The sequence below is a fragment of the Argiope bruennichi genome, chromosome 6 (assembly GCF_947563725.1).
Source record: "Argiope bruennichi chromosome 6, qqArgBrue1.1, whole genome shotgun sequence".
In the NCBI taxonomy this organism is placed as follows: Eukaryota; Metazoa; Arthropoda; class Arachnida; order Araneae; family Araneidae; genus Argiope; species Argiope bruennichi.
This window is the reverse complement of record NC_079156.1, coordinates 70,745,588-70,760,908: the sequence shown is the minus strand read 5'-3', so window position 1 is coordinate 70,760,908 and position 15,321 is coordinate 70,745,588. Positions and strand designations below refer to the sequence as shown.

Below are 15,321 nucleotides of genomic sequence, written 5' to 3'. Positions count from 1 at the left end.
AATGAAAATGAGAAGCTTTTAGTATGATGGTTGGTTTTCGCCGCCCTGGTGAGTACAGACAGAAATAAGGTTGGCTACCTCCCATGGATGTTGAGACGTACTTTTCAAGGGAAAGGTTATGCCGTGGCCGGTGATGGCCTTTAGGAACTTAGCACAGTTTCCTGTCGTGGGGGTCCGGTCATTCAGATTTATTAATGTGGATACGGGCGGCTTGGAGTAGTCAGTTAGTGATTAATTAATAAAAAGCGGTGTAGGTAATCTAACTTAAAACTTTTATTGCTTAATGTTTTTCTTAAAAAATTGAATTTTGATTTAAAAAAATGAAAAAACTGATGTGACTTGGATGTCACATTGAATTTTATTACAATTAAACGGTATCGATCTTCAGAATATCGTAATTTTGAATATTTTAATAATAATTATTAGAAGTGTAGTTATAACCAAACCATTTTATTACAAAATGACTGTTTAGTAGCGAAAAGAAAGTTTTCGAAAACATGATGTAATAAATTCAGTAATAATATATTTAATTTCCATATGCAAGCAATATTCAGACCTAGCCAGAGACCATGCGGGAAACTTGATGGGGCCTCCGAACAACCTCACCTGACACGAAGGAACAAACGACACTTGATGATATCGGACACTTGCAAACAATAAAGGACCCACTGGAGAGAACGCATATTGGTATTAGGAGAGAAATAAAGACAACAGCTTTGACAAAATGTTCTTAATAGAAATTAAATCTTCTATTAAGGACATTTTGTCAAAGCTCTTTAGTTCTCTCATAAAGTAAAAAGACCAATATGCGTTCTTTCTAGAATGTCCTTTGTTGTTTGTTAATGTCCAATTTAATTTTCGTATGATATTTTTAATATTATCTTGGTTTCAAATAATAGTGAGCAATACAGCCAGATCTCTGTAATTTGTTACTAAATTAACTCATCTTGCATTTTATTTACAAGTCTTTCCCATTTATAAAATCACCATAGTTGTTTATTCTACTTATGAAGGCTAATCCATTTCGATGTTTATATTTCATTCTTATTTACCAACCTCTGTAATTGCAACGAATGAAGTATAACGAGAGTAAACAGTATGATTAATTTTTATACCCTAAAACTACTGACGAATGGAATGTACAAATTAAAGATCGGAAGATCAAAGGCGGATTTTGATGGTTTTCTAATTGGTTTATATAGCGCTATCTTCAATAGAAAGCTATGTCGAATTAAGAGAAGTCCATGTCCAATTATCGGAAAATAACTTCGAAAGAAAAGTGAAAATTCTGGTTTATTAGTTTTTCCATCTGAAGATCCTTTGTGAACACGCTTCGAGAAACGCAGGAAGTTTATTACTTTTTTTCTGGGCGGATATGAATTGAGTGGTAGTTGTTGCAGAATGAGTTTTGGGAAAGTACTGAACCTGTATCTGATTAAGAAATCGTGTAAATCTAAAGGAATTTTAATAAATCCAAATTAAACATGATGTAATGCATCTATAATATTGATTAACTAAATCGTTTTCTATCATTTGAAATATTTTATCAATAATTCTGTATAAAATGACATCATAAGGCTTTTTGTAACTATTAATAAACATCATAAAAAATGAATTGAAATATTCTATAATTTAACCTATATCTTTATGACTGTCTAATATATAGATCTTAAATTATTGAATGGCATATTTTGAAACTATCGCTTACACGATTTAATTTAAACCACTCAACGTAACAATTTCTTGTAAAAAACGCAAACGATAATTTAAACAAATTTTTTCCAGAACTCTTTTTTTTTTGTAATTAGTTTTATTAGAATTATTTTCTTACAACTGTGAGCGTTATTTTGTCACACAAGCAAACTTGAATTGTTCCATATCATTCTTACGGATTATAAGGATCTGATGTTCCAGCATTTTGGGAATTAGAGAAGTTTTATTTATAATATTTTATTGATATTAAATATTGATTTAACAGTATCCATTAATAAACTTCTTAAAAAATAAAATGAAATATTCTATAATTTAACTCATGTCTTTATGACTGTCTGGTATAAATTCTTAAATTACTGAAAGTCATATTTTGAAACTAAGCTCAAAATTTATTTATTTTCAAGAGAAACGGTTATTTAAGATTCAGGATAGCGAAATTTTTATGGCTTGACTTGAATTAAAACTTACATTTTTATTTCCTGCTTTTGTTACCTGCTGTGCATCAACTTACTGGTTTTCAATTCTGCACCTGATATGCACAATACAATTACGCTATTATTTTATTTGATTAAATGGATTAACATTGCTGAAATCGTTGCTGTCATCAGCACTGGGGAACTGGATCTTTAATATTCCTAGTTACTTTAAATAAATAGATTGGAGAATAAAATTGAAGAATCGGAACCAGTTGCTAAAGTTGGTTCCTTTGCCGAAGTTTTATTTTGTGATATCTTTCAAAACTAAGATGGAGGAGGCCAGGCAACCAATAGTGACGTATCTGGGGTCCATGAATTTTCACATGAAATGAAAATTGATGAAATCGATGCAGTTGTAAATAGGTAATTTTTCCTCTATAGAGAATGCATTATGAAGTAATATCTTTGAAACATCTAATAAAAACAGTGTGGAGAAAAGCGGAAGACCACTGATATATATCTGAAAGTTATGAGCTCTTGTATAAAAGAAAATTGTCGAAATTGAAGTAGTAGTTAGAGGTGGGGAACCCGTTCTTTGATTTGCCGTATTATTTTATATATATATCTTTTATGCAACTATTTTATTTTTATTATTTTGATATAATAATATTTGTTCACATTGCAATTTATTTTATTTTTGGCATAGAAAATTGCAAAGAAATACATTGAACAAAATTAATTTATATTTATAAAAGTTGAAAAGTTTTTTCTCCCTTCCAATCTTGATAATACTAGTGATATTATAAAATAATTCGTTCCAGGAAAAATTATCCGTCTAAAAATTGCAACCAACCAACTCATTCTACTCTGCAAACATTATCGTCGAGTCGTTTTCTTTGTAAGCATGCTTTTATTCAAATGTAATTTTTTTTTACACTGATGAGCACGATTTTTTTTTTCATTTATCTTAGTCTGTTTGCACACATGTCGATTTGACTACCAATGTTGCTTTTTCCTGTGATGTCACTGCACGTGCTTTCTGAGTATTTCTCCCGTTGCCATGGTTGCACTGAATTCACAGGGATCAACACTCTCTTAAATCTTTAAATGAAGCTTTCTCGTGCAACAGGGTTATTTTTATTCAGAGTTCTACGTAATCAACTATTCGACATTCTTTTAATGTTATTTAAATGGAATGCATAAATTTAGAAGTAATTTTTTTTTCTTGCACGTTCTTTTTAATTTAAACTAACTGAAAAAAAATTCCTCTCGCAAAGATAGAATCCTTTAGATCTAAGTTAATATCTGGCAACATAAATTATTGATGTTAGAAACAATCAAAATTAGGGGGTGAAAATCACTCTTTCACATCACCTATTTTCTAAGATATTGCAGTTAAAGAAAAACTTTAAACACAAAAGTTGTTAGTCTTAATGAGGCGCTAATTTGTTTAATTGTGTTTATTTTTCTATCTTCAATATTAAGAAAGTTATAGCTAAATGAAAATTTCACCCTCATGCCATTTCCTCTCCCTTTGAGCCAGATGGGTCATTTACGAACTCGTCGGAGATTTTTACATTTTTGACAACATATTCCAATCCAGTTAATATCCAAACAAAATTACTCAGCCGGCGTCCTGGCATAAGGGTAGCGCGTCTTCCCCGTGACCTGGCCGTCCTGGGTTCGAGTCCCGGTTCCGGCATAGTTGCTCTTCCTGTTCTATCTGTGAGAGGTGTGAATGAGCCCCCATGTAAAAAGGGGTTGTGCAAGCCAATGTGATGCGTGAGTAGCTAAGACGTACTCTTGGCTAGCTGGCGCTGCTAAAACAAGAGACGCTCCCTTGGCTTAAAATCACTGACTTCGTCAGCGAGCTTGTCCATGGCAAGTGCCATTATAAACAACAAAATTACTCTATTTATCCTGTTCACAAAGAACAATTGCAATTGGTAGTCTTCCTATAGGAATCTACCTAATATGTGTTGCATTTTCCTCTGAATGAAAAGTAATTTTTGAATGGAAATTTTTGTTGTCACTTTTTAAATATGATTCCAAAAAAAAGTGAAAATGAGATGCACATTCCTTCTGCCAAAGTATATTTCTACCATATTTGGAAGCTTTAAGTCAAATGTTCTCTCCATTGTGCGTCAATATATTGTATATACACACGCGCTCATGCATTCTTTCTTATTGTTTATAAAAATGAAGCAGCCTTTTGAGTATTTTTTTCTTACCTAAATCTTTTGAAGTTTTCTTTCTGAACTAAAAGGCTTTGGCTGCATTTGCTTGCTTATTAAATAGAAAATATTTGAATTGATTCTTTCTATCCAAATGCTGGACTTTTTGAATAATGCAATTTTATCTGTCACTGCGATGTTCAGTAATTCCATTTTTGAAGTATTGGTTTTAGAATGGCTGCCAGAAAACGTTTAAAAACATGTAAAGATAGCATAGAAAATGCTTAGAATTACAGATTTTGGAAGCGTCCAGCAATATAGACTATATTCTGTTTTTCTGGAGCACTTTCCTTGCATTAGAGGCTTTTTCTGGTTTTAAAGTAAAATTTTACAGATTAAATGTTAAAATACTGATTGAGTTTTTTAAAAACCAGATTAAAAAAAGAATCGAGTTGATTGGGAAGAAAAAAAAAATCGCGATTTTTTTTTTTTTTTTTTTTGCCTAAATGTCTCAAAAAATTTTAGATTTAAGAAAATAAATTAAAATTTTAAAGCAAAAGTGAAAAAATGATTCAAAGATGTTAGGAAGTTAAAGAAGAATTTTGCTGAATTCGATTTAATTTTGAGATATTTTTTTAGATATAATTGAATCTCTTCTTTTATTTTTTCTTTAAAATGTAAAATACCATTTAATGTGGCAAAAATATTACGAATAAATATGAATTAAAAAAAATTTTGTTAGTAAATTTTCCAGTGAATTGTTTAGTAACTGTGCACATAATATGAAAGATGACAAATATGAAATATTTAAAAATTATTTATAAAAATGGATAAAAAGTAGAAGAAATATAACAGATTAATAATACAATATTATTAATTATATTATGTTTACATTATTTTTATGATAATATAATTATAAAAATATAATCGATTTTATTAATAGAAAAATATAACTCTGTCATATAATACGCTTAATTAAAGAAATATTTACGAAAAAGATAAAACAAACTTAAAATCTACACGCTATTCTATAAATATAGAATGCTAGAATTAACAAACAGTGTGAATATTAGAAATAACAACTAGAATTATCAAATAATTCCGTGTTAGTCCACTCTTCACATAATATTCATTGGATCCACTTTACTTCTTTAATGCCATAAGAAAGTTTCCTTTACAAATTGCATCAGCGGAATCTGGGATTTCAGTTCGAGGAGTTTGTTTAGTGTACTAGATTTATCTTAAATACTGAATGAGGTGTGGCAATCCTCGTTTGAATCGTCTTAAAACCTTTTTTTTTTCTCTTTTTATTGCTTTAGATGATTGTTCCAGGGTGATAATATCGTATATTATTCCATGTTTATCATTTTGTAGTATTCCATATTTATCGCGTAATGGATGCCTGTTTTAGGTTATAAATATGGATCCATGAATCGAAATCTAAATTAATTGTAGACGAAAATGAATTTCAAAATGTGCCCCACACAAATATCAAAAACCTCGGAATAAAGGTTAAATGGGAATATAATAAGGAGAGGGTGACTTACAAAAGTTTTCATTTTCAAAAAAAAAAAAAAAAAGTTTGGTATAAAAATTTCGTGATAGCTACAACAGCACTGATAACGCTAAGATAATGGTGGTTCAAAAGGAAACTTTCTCCTTATTTCTTCTAGGTTGTGGTCCTTAACAAGGAATAAACTAACATATTCCTTATATATACCTCCATTCAATACTTGCATTCTTACATCTAAATAAATGTAATAAAATGAATTTAAAATAATCTAGCAGGAATGGTCTCCTTAAAACTTTCTCACTTTCTTTTCTCTAATAAAAGGGCCAATTTCTCTCTGTCCTCACTACGATTTTTATTTTCAGAGTTCTGCACTTGAGAATTGTATGCTTTCCTAGTATAATAATTATAATAATAATACAATTTGGCTCTTGTGTAATAACCTAAAGTCATTGGCAAACAATAATTACATAAGACCCTATTAATATGTGACCTTTGGCGATTAATTGGCGTCATACGATTAATAATACATAAGTATCGGAAAATCGAAAATGTATTTTTGGCGCTCTTTTCCGTCGATTGAGACCAATATTTGTTACAAAACTGTAATTGTAGTCAGAGGAATTTCATTATTATTCGTTATTATTTTTATTATCATTCAAAAATTTCATTTATTTAAGTATTGCGTTTTTGAATTACTGCATGCGAAAGTAAACACCGATAAATGGGCAATTCTTTGAAAAAATTTGGTTGAAAATTAGATGTGGATCTACGTTTAGTTCTTAAACTTCTGTACCAAATTTTGTCTGCCTGGTTCTTCTTTTTTTCTGTAATTAAAAAAAAGTTTCGTTTCGTTTTTTTTTTAAATTTTTTTTTCTTTATTTGGTTTAGCCGATCTGATAGATTTCCTCTGAATAAATTCTATTCAAAATCTGATAAGGACTTACAAATTTGTTTCAAAGGTTATGTACCAAATTTTATCCACTTATTTCAAATCACTTTTAATTTCTAGTTTTCGCAAACAATTTCAAAAATATTGCTGCATTGAAAAGAGATAGTCGAATCTACATGGCCGAATGGTCATAGCACTGATCTCATTGTCAGGAGATTGTGAGTTCGAATCCCGCTAGAGACAATGCGGGTTTCAGTTTGTGTAAATATTTATTTATTTGATTTTATGTTTTCCTTTATTTCATGCTCCAGAAGATTCTGGACCTTTCTTTAGTTTACCATACAAGTGTTCTGGACTTTTCTTACTGTCTCCAGAAAAGTATTCTGGAACTTTCCCTGCTAGTATAAAAGCAGAAGATTTTTCAGTCACTGTGTTCTGAGTTGAGTTAATAAATTGGTTTAGCTCTACTTCGTGTGTGCGTCATTGAGTTCCACACTAAAGAACCTACGTGACAATATGTTTCTGGACTCAAGTAGCTCTGAAACGTGCAGATATATTAAAATCTCGAGTTTGACTTTTTTTGAAGATTGCAATACTCTCTCTCTGTATATTTCGCATTCGAGCAAGTAAAACATTATGGAGCAAAAATCATTATTTTTAATGTGAAATTATTAGCGGAGTCGAAACATTCGAGTTATAACACACATCATAATTGCAATAGAAAATATTGTTTAATGTCTAATTGCAAACTGTATGCTTTGCTGTGATATTAAATAATTTGTCATGTTTCGCTTCTGTTTGAAATGACTTCAGTATTAAATATAAAATATGTGCCAATTAGTGTAACTGCGTTTTGTTCAAGTAATGGCTTAATAGAATATGTGTCCGTTTTTTAAAATTCGTTTATTAATTAATTATTTCGTTTATTTCACCTTTTGATTAATTTCGTTATTAATGTATCGATTCTAATAATAATATCTATAAAGTTAATAAAATATCGATTTTTAGTATATTAAAATATTGCTTTAAGTAATATCAGTTTTTTTAATCTAAATTTTATTCAGAAGTGCATCATGTTAATCTGCTTTTTTTCTTTTTTAGACATATTTTTCCGTTGCTGTGATAATACCTTGATGCTTCGAACTTTTAGTGATTTCTTTGTGTTTATTCGCATTTAGCTATTTAAGGTAAGTAGTTGAAAACTTTTAAATGTATTTGTTTAAAAAGGACTCATTTTAAAAGAATAATATATTTTCATTTTGTTTATGCAACTAAAAATATACGATAACTATTTCGAAAGTCAATATAGTTGGCATTTTAATCAAAATTTGGTACACTACATTCTGATATTGATGGATAATTTTTTTGAATCTGTATTTCTGACTCAAATATTTATAATATGAAAATTCTGTCTCGTCAGTTTTGTTTCTCATGATTTACGCATATATAATGAGTAAAAGTTTCCCATAAAATCATGTAGTACAAATAAAGAAATTCATAGAAAAGCAAGCAGCGCTAGTAAAACAACAACAACAAAAACAAACAAACAAGGAAGTAAATTTAAAAGCGTGAAGAATAAATAGAAAAGTTCCTATAAAAGCATGTAATGCAAATAAAAGTGTCTCATATTCTTTAATCAATTAAATCTCATCTTCCGCCGATATCACTTTAATTGATTTCATTTTGGTTCTTTTCGTTATTAATAAATAAAGTAACATATAATGAGTTACAATAAGAATAAATATTATTTTTGTAGTTCCAAAGTTAAAATTTTAATTTTTTAAAAATTCAATTTGACCTATTTCATCTGTAAAACGGTAGAGTTTTGTATATGAAATTTTCACTCTCTTCTCAATGTACTGATGTTTTGAAGTTTTGTATACACATCATTTTGCTGTTCTTGACGTCAACTCTTATTTTAATAATTTTTAAATTTCATTATCAATTAATTAAATTATTATTTTGGTTTCATACAAGTAGCGCCAGCTAGTTTCGAATTTGTGAAAAAAAAATTGATTTTACGAATCTTTAATATTTATCGAAATAAATTATAAATTATAAGACTAAAAAAAATTAAAAAAAAGAGAATAATTAAAACCAAAAAGGCTCAGAATAATTGAAGCAAACATGTATTTTTTTTGAAATTCATTTTTTATACTGACATCTGTAATTTCAACATAAGCCTTCATTTAAACTTTCTAAGCTCTAAAATCTCTTTTTTAACATGATGCCAAAGTGAACAGGAGAAAAAAGAAACTAAACATGGATTTAACCATATTTAATTCAGCTGTGGATTACTTATTGCAGCGTGTAAAAGCTGTGCTTTTCTGCTCGTATTTAATTCAGCTGTTGGATTATTTAATGCAGCGTGTAAAAGCTGTGCTTTTCTTCTTGATTGGGTGTCCCGACGTTGTAGTGATTCAGATAAAACTGGCTTAGGATATCGGTATCGATACCACTCACCTTCTGTTGCATTCACCTGCTAAGCCAACGCGCGCCCAATTCTAATCCTAGCCAGCTGTCAAACGGCCATCTAGAATTACCGGTCTTCTCTACGTTGTGTGAATTATTGAATTTTCATGCTATGTCCATCAGTTGGTACTGAAGAGCCAGATGGGGCCTACGCATGTCGTGAAGTTGAGTTTTTGTTTGCTTGGAATAGTTGGTATCTCGTAGGTTGGACATCAGAATTCCCTGGGACCAGTTTTGCCATTAAACCACCTTAGGTGCTCGCCTTAAAACGAAATTTTTGTTTGTCTATCGAACTTCCGCTCTTCATAATAAGTTTTGAATTGCAACAATGTAAGTTTAAATCTCTCCGTGAAAGTTTTTTAAGGATTTAATGTTTAAAAGGCGATTTAATAGATATTACTGATATCTTTTTAGTAGAATTTAAATGTTTCGTTAATTTAGCAAAACAATAGCTTTTATGTCAAATTATTAATTGGCTTAAATAAGCTATATTATATTCCGCTATATTGAACATATATTGTTGTTGTTCCTAAAGGCACTTGCCATGAACAAGCTCGCTGTTGAAGTCAGCGATTTTAAGCCAATGGAGCGCCTCTTGTTTTAGTAGCGCCAGCTAGGGCCAAGAGTATGTCTTAGCGACTCATGCGTCACATTCTGTTGCAGAACCCCTTTTTACAGGGGGGCGCATTCACACGTCTCACAGACAGAACATATGAAGAACAACCATGCCCGAACCGGGACTCGAACCCAGGACGACCAGATCATGGGGAAGACGCGCTACCCCTATGCCAGGACGCCGGCATTGATCGTATTTAATTATATTGAATATAAATGAATATACATGCATTAATCTATTGATAAAGAAGCGCATAAACACTTTTCCGTCCTCTGGTGCATTTATTTAGAGGGTTGATGGTGAGTACCAAGCACTCTTCTAGGTTTTGTTTTCACAAAACTTCTCTTAAAATTCTTATAAATTATTTTAAATATGATATATATAATCGCATTTGTATAAACAGGCTGGCCGTAAAATAATTTCTTTTAAATTAATTTAAAATAATTTAATAAAAACCAGTCTTTTAATGCACTATTTCTGATGCTAATGTTACTAGAATAATTTTACAGCAATTTTCTGCTCACTTCTCTATTACATTTATTACTTCCTTTTTTTAGAACTAAACCATAAATGTTAGCTTATTTTTATTTTTCAAAATCAAAACTTAATAATACTAATATTTAATATCTAAAATCAATAATGCGTAGGAGAAGAATCAGTAAAGTTGGTGTATTCATTCAGAAAGATTAAAGGCCCATATCAACAAATTAATAAATGGAAAAGCTGAAATTTATTAAATTAAAAGACTTTTCTCTTCTGATCTATTGAAACTCCTTTGTCATGATCTCTTCTTTTGCTTTTAATTTAAGTGGATCGATTCGAAGCGTTGAATGCTGCGATTGGAACAAGATCTTTGATTTTGGAAAAATGCCATATAATTCAGAGAAATTATTTTCAAAATAACTGATGTCGAATTGATGTAAAGTAATTGATATTTGACTTTACGCTTTCAAATTTAATTTCATTGAAAAATAATTCTTGAAATGCATTAAAATAATGAAAAGTTTTATTAATCTTAAGCCTCGTATTTGTTATGTATAGATTAAATGGATGTATTTGTAAAGGTGTTCCAAATTTAACGCAAGATTTGAATTGGCCACCATTCGTGCAGTAAAGTGTAGGCAACCCTATTAAAGAAATCATCTGACTGTTGATAGTTTAGGCTTAGTAAACATAGAGCCGTTATACGATAAAACAACATGTTTTCATTGTTGAACAATATTTCAAAAATAATGAAAGTCTGGCGACCACAGTTCGAAAATATGAGAATTGGCCCCCTAGATTGTATGATTTAACACCATTGGATTTCTTTTTATGGGGTTATTTGAAGTCAAACTTCTATGCCAACAAACCCACAAGCACATGCATTAAAGGAGGAAATTTGACGCTGCATCACCGAAATTCAGCCACATTTATGCAAAATGGTCATGGAAAAGTTTGACAAAGGACTGTGTATGTGTGTTATATATGATAATTAAAAAAAATAGGGAGACCTATGAGGATGCCATCAGTTGGCTTAGTGCTCCAATTTGTGGTATTTATAACCATGATGATAGTGATATACCAGCTAAGGGTAAGTGAAAATAATGTTGGTAGAATATAAGCTGACAATTAAGTAAAACAAAGTTTCCTAAAGTCGTGTGAAAGGTGAATACTGTGTACATTCAAAAGCCGAATGATTAGCAGTGAAAAAAGTAAAGTATGTAGAACTCGGAATTAAAGCAATAAAATATTTCATCTCTTTTATGAACTCAGAACATACTTGTCTTATGCATATATTAATAACAAATATCACATTAAATTTGACGCAGCTCCAGATGTGTTACTATAGCTGACTTTATATGAGCCTAATTTTATAAATTCAGTTCAATGAAATAAGCTCAAGGATTGCATCAAAATTGTTTTCTATTTGGATTACGAAATTGAATTATCACAGTGAATAATTGTTGGATTTTATTGTAACTTAATGCGAAGTTACTTCAATATTGTTTCTTCGTTAGGTCGTGCAACTAACATTATAAATCCAGCTGGAATGATCGCCCCAACACTTTCTCGCATACACTCTCATAACGGTGTCATCTCTGAGAAGCCTTATAATGCATTGGAGTACAATAATTAAGAAATACTAATCTTTGGCGCAAATTTAGTATTTCGACTGAATCTTTCATGTCATCCTTGGCGAGTATTTTGGCAATAAATCTTTGACATTTGGTTAATAGAATCCGGAAACCGAATTTGTGTTTTTAGACAATTTTTTCTCCACCGATTGAAATCAAAATTTCACACTTAACTGCACTTTTACTCACAAAATCCAAAGCAAATTTGATGTATTTAACTTATTGCATTTTTGAGTTATCTCGTTTATATGTTTCTGAAAGTACAGACCGACAGACAGTGAAAATGCTGTTGAATTTGGCTGAAAATCTGACAGATGTCTACGCTATAGATGTCAAATATGTGTACCGAATCTTATTTATATAGCTCTCTCCGGTTTGCATTATCGTGTTAACATATATTTGAACAGCCGCACAGGCGGACTTCCTATGAATAGATTTTACTCCGCCGGCATCCTGGCATAGGGGTAGCACGTCTTCCCCATGGTCTGGGCTTCCTGGGTTCGAGTCCCGGTTCGGGCATGGTTGTTCTTCATCTGTTCTATGTGTGAATGTGCCCCCTTGTAAAAAGGGGTTGTGCAAGCGAATGTGATGCGTGAGTAGCTAATACGTACTCTTTCCCTAGTTGGCGCTACTAAAACAAGAGACGCTCTCTTGGCTTAAAATCCTTGACTTTGTCAGCGAGCTTATTCATAAGTGCCATTATAAACAACAACAGCCGATTTTACTCCAAATTGATAGAAATCTGAAAATTTGGTGTAAAGACCGTATATCGAATTTCACCTTCTAGCTCAAAGCAGTTTTGAGTTATATTTGTCTCAGATGGACATTTTCCAAATATTTGTTTTTCGAAATCAGGGAAGTATGAAACGTGGAGATTCGTCAAAATCTCGAGTTCGAATTTTTTGACGATTACTATACTTTTTCTATTCTACGTGTAAGAAAAAGTAAAACGTTGTTTAATTTTCTCTCAAATTCGTCATCCACCAATTCTAAATTCAATACAGATGACAATTTATAGGTACTGAAAAAATAAGTACTAAATTCAATACAGAAGACAATTTATAAGTACTTAAATGACAAATAAGTACTAAAAATTATAAGTACTAAAAAATAAGTACTTTGCAAGTTTTGCCATAGTTGCAGGTGAATTTTTGATTACTTATACACAATATTAACTTAAAATTCAGATCTTCGCATTAGAATAAATCTTTTTTTACGTCAATTGTAACCTTCAAATTTGCTGTTATATATAACTTAACGGCATCGTTTTCTTTTCTGTCTTTTTATAGCAGTTGTTTTGTAGACATAAATCTAAATTAAACAGTTCTTTTCTCCCATTCTCATCAGAAAATAAACCGGTTTCTTGGTAATTATTTCCAGACAAGGATTTATGATGCAACTTGGGAAAAATTTCATAATTACAAGAAAGTGAGAGGAAGTTAGCGTTTAAAGCATTTTGTTTGGTTTGGTATTATTTTTTATTTTGTGATTTCTATGGTTTATGGAATATTGCAAATGGTAGATGAAAATTCCAAAATTCACGTTAAATTTTATTCTTTATAGTTCTTACGCAATTGCTGTACACTTCTGAACAATGAGCAAAGTAATTTCATTTGTTTGAAGATAGTTATTTAATAAAATCAATAAAAAAATATTTGATTACGCTTTGATGAGTTTATGCAATTAAATTTTTTTAAAGATTTTTAATTTAAAATTGCTACGGAATGGAAAAAAATTTTCAGAACGAAAGTCAGTACAAATATCACAACACCAATACTGTATATAGTAGCTTGATTCATCTATTTTAATTTTAAAATTTGCTTTTAATTTTGCAGCAGTAATAACGTTCTTATAAAAATATATTTAATAACATCGCCATAAGCATAAATAAAAATTCAAGAATTAAAACAATGAAAAATATTTTTAAATATACTTAAAAAAATATGTTTAAAAAGTAATTAAAATTAGAGAAAAGAAATACACGGAGATGAAATTGTATAGTTAAAAAGCTTATTTTTTCATTTTAAAATAGTATAATTCTATTTTTTGTGCTGTAATATACTACGAAGTGCTGTAATATTATGGAAAGTCGTAAGGATTTTAATTAATTTTTAATTAGAAATTTGTTCAAGATTTTGATAAAAATTTGTTATTAATACTTACTGTTTAAAAAGCAATCAATTTCGATGCCATACTAAGTAAATGCCAAATTTTGTATATTGACATCATGTTCTGTCCTGTAGCTCATTTTAAAGGAATTAAGCATTAGCATATTGCGTTGAACAGATTTTACTGCAAATTTGGTGTGAAGATCGTACACCAAATTTCATCCGTTTAGCTCATAGTCCTTTTGAATTATCTTTGTAACAGACAGACAAATAGACGGACGGCCATTTTCCAAAAATGTGTTTTTGTATTCAGGAAAGTCTATAATTTGGAGGATCGTCAAAATCTTGAGTTTGAATTTTTTTTGACGATTACTATACAGGGTGTTCATTAATTATTGTCTAGGTTTCCTTACCTCATAACTTTCGAATAAAAAATATTAAGCAAAAACCGATTACTTATTCGTAAATTACGACTCAAAGAATTTTATTAATGATATTAAAGTGTAAAGCTTGCACAATTTGTACTTTGTAGGCATTCAGTTGAAGGCGATTATGTATTCGTAAATTACAACTCAAAGAATTATATATTCGTAAATTACAACTCAAAGAATTATATATTCGTAAATTACAACTCAAAGAATTATGAATACGTAAATTACAACTCAAAGAATTATGTATTCGTAAAGTACAACTCAAAGAATCGCCTTCAGCTGAATACCTACAAAGTGCAAATTGTGCAAGCTTTACACTTTAATATCATTAATAAAATTCTTTGAGTTGTAATTTACGAATACGTAATCGGTTTTTGCGTAATATTTTTTATTCGAAAGTTATGAGGTACGGAAACCCCGACAATAATTAACACCCTGTACTTTCTCTATACTACATATACGAGAAAGTGGAAAACGAAGATAAATAAAGGATTTGGCGCTCAAAACATTTGATAAACATCTTTCCTAGATATATTGAAAGGAGGCTTAATTATTTTCATATAAGTATTAATTAATCAGTTGATTCAGCTAACTGAATCAATTTCAGCTGTGAACTTGCATCGCATGATACAACCACTATCTGTTTCATTCACTTTCAGTAACAGTAGTTACTAGCCAAGAAATACTTTTCATGACATGTACGATTAATGTCTCTGAAGTTCACCGACTTTGTATGTCTTTTATGAAGCATAATTGTAATTAATCGTTTCGAGACAAAAGAGAGGTTTCAAAATGAGCCGAGCGTGAATTGTGAATATAATTCACTACTGATGGATATGCTATTGTTAAAAGGAAGCTATTGTTGGTTTAAA

General features: G+C 30.3%; 1 protein-coding gene across 1 annotated transcript in view; it reads left to right on the top strand.

Annotated features, from left to right (window-relative positions):
- LOC129972136 (CD109 antigen-like) overlaps positions 1–15,321 on the top strand; it is a 159,267-nt gene that overhangs the window by 36,768 nt on the left and 107,178 nt on the right. The window contains exon 2 of the mRNA XM_056086145.1: positions 7,807–7,892. The gene's annotated coding sequence lies outside the window, so the exon portion shown is untranslated. The remainder of the gene's footprint in view (positions 1–7,806; positions 7,893–15,321) is intronic.